Genomic DNA, 2,598 nt, shown 5'->3' on the forward strand with positions numbered 1-2,598 from the left:
CACTGTGTATTGACTCACAAAGGGGAAAAGCAGTGACCCATGACCACTCAAGATGGCTTGTCAGTTAAAGGAAAAAACCCAACACGCACACACCCACGCACGCACTCACACACACACACAGAAACATAACAAAAAAACCCATTATTTTTCAACAATACAATCTACAACAAACACAAAACTCAGAAGTATTTTACAATGCTTTCTTCTTTCTTAATACAAAAGATGCCCATCTTGGGTGTATATACATACATTTTTTCAGTGGTTTACTGTTGACTTATTTTTGAATATATTAGTGTTACTACATGCAACTGTTTCCTGTATTTAACAGCCTTTCTTTTTATTTACCTTCATATGTCTAGCTTTCATCTACCAAAAGAGTTTTAGATTGGCAGGCAGATGGGTGCCCTATTTTCTGTGGAACTGAACACTGGCCACAAAATGTTTGATTGCCATTTCAACACATGGAAATAGTTACATTGATGCCTAAATTGCCATTTTCTGCAAAAAGCTGTGCAATGCTGGTGTCAAAGACTAGACAGTCACTATTCATAATGGCTGTTGCAATTCCTTCACGAATAGATCGAGGAGTTGCTTCCCAAGTCAATCGTCGCCTATGACCGTTTAGCTCAAGTCAGTAAGGTAAGCAACATTTTCAGCTTGCTTGCATGTTCCTATCAGCTGTACGATTGCGAAGAACTGCTGGTGACCATCGTATTTTTCCTGTTTCTTCAAGACTAACATGAAGTGAAAGCCAAAACAGGACTGAATCATCACCCAGTCAACGGCACCAGGAAGATTAATGTCTGTAGCAAGGAAAACCATATCCTCTCCCTGTAGGGTTGTAATGGACTTACGCTGATGCATCAGATGGGGCATTACAGCATCCAGAGAGCCTTGCCATTTACAGGACACACCAGGACACGGACAGGAATGAGGCCTAAACTCACAGAGCTCTTCATGCTCTGCTTTTTCTGTGTGCGGCAGCGTTATTTCACATCCAGAAGCGGCATATTTACAGGGGAAAAGTACTGAATTAGCCACTTTCTCCATAGTCAAGTTGCGAATGGATCCCAACGGGCCCCGGCAAGCTGGACAACATGTGAGCTTTGGGCGACAGTTGCTACAAACAAGATGGTCACTCTGACACTGAAGAATGGGTGATAACACATGGTCAAAGCAGACAGGACACTCGAAAACACTCGCCAAGTCACTGTTGGATGCAGTCATGCCAGTCAGGGCGGGCACCCTCTGGCATGGTGGACACTGCGAGGTACCGGTGGGTAATGCTGCAGCAGTCCGACGGCTGGTTGCTGTGAGCGGAGAGCGCGCCGCGGACCCCGGTCCTGGCACCACCGCGGGCAGCGAGACCGACGGGACACCCTGGGCCGCCTCTGCCACTCGAGAGCGCGCCCCGCAGCGGCCACCCCGCCTCCCCCCAAACCGCCGCCATTTCGGCATCCGCGACTAACTTCTTTAAATTAAATGTCTACTTTAACCTCACAGAAAATTAATCTCTCCAAAATTATTAGGTTTTTAAAGTATTTTCTGCAATAAATCGTTATCTAATAAAAAGTGTTCCTGGCGATCACCTAAAATTATCATGAGAAGATGCTACTTGACTCAGTCCTTGGGAAATGCTGAGATAAATAATCACTTGGTGTTTATCAACCCTTCTTTGCATGTCTCTAAATTGTACCTATTAGAATTATTTATCTCCTTGTTTATCTTCATCATTAACCGGGATGTCTAAGGGTAAGGATTGTGACTATAAATTCTATGGCCAGTGATTACTAAGATACTTTTCCAGAACAGCTGCTCGATAGATATTTGCTAAATGAATTAAACAGTTTTTGAATGCCTACATTGATTAAGAAATGTGCTAGACATGTTGGCAGAACTCAAAGAATAATCAGACACAGACTCTCAATCAAGAAGGTAGCCAGATACAAATGAAAGATTTTTTATTTTTCTATAAAAATGTATATGTCATACAACTTGTAGGTATGTCATACATATACAGTTACTTTCCATGAGTGTTAACAGCAAAGATAAACAACTTTTCAGCCAAAAATTACATTCAAGGTACATCTTGAAAAACAAGGATATGAACTGACAACGTGTGTGTTTTTTTGCATGTGTTTGCTTGTATAGAGGTTACATGTAAGTTTCCTACAAAATTCAAAAGTACAAAAGGTGGTGCAGTGAAAAGTAAGTTTCCCTTAAATCTCTGACTCCATGTACCCAGTTCTTCTACCCAGGATCCCTTGTTACTAGTTTCTCCCCTCCACTACCACCTGGAGATGTTCTGTGCATGGGGAATTAAAATTCCAATTTAAGATTTAGGGACAAGCTGGAGAAAGGCAATTCCAAAAGAGAGAATTACAAATGCAAAGTCACTGAGGTGAAAAAGTGGAGAAACGTACGGGAAAAAGTGAGGAAATAATGAGTGAAATTATGACCATTAGAGTAGAAAATGGTGAAGCAGGGGACAGTGGCTATGCCTGTAATTCCAGAACTTTGAGAGGTCAAGACAGGAGGACTGCTTGAGCCCAGGAGTTTCAGACCAGCCTGGCCACATAAGGAGACTCTATCTCTATA

At 42.3% G+C, this 2,598-nt stretch overlaps 1 pseudogene; it reads right to left on the reverse strand.

Moving 5' to 3' along the window:
* Positions 1 to 438: 438 nt before the first annotated feature.
* On the reverse strand, positions 439 to 1,458 carry LOC105717577 (E3 ubiquitin-protein ligase SIAH1A-like; annotated as a pseudogene).
* Positions 1,459 to 2,598: the final 1,140 nt, after the last annotated feature.

This window comes from Aotus nancymaae, unplaced genomic scaffold, assembly GCF_030222135.1.
Source record: "Aotus nancymaae isolate 86718 unplaced genomic scaffold, 86718_ANA_hifiasm-v0.15.2.pri h1tg000006l, whole genome shotgun sequence".
In the NCBI taxonomy this organism is placed as follows: domain Eukaryota; kingdom Metazoa; phylum Chordata; class Mammalia; order Primates; family Aotidae; genus Aotus; species Aotus nancymaae.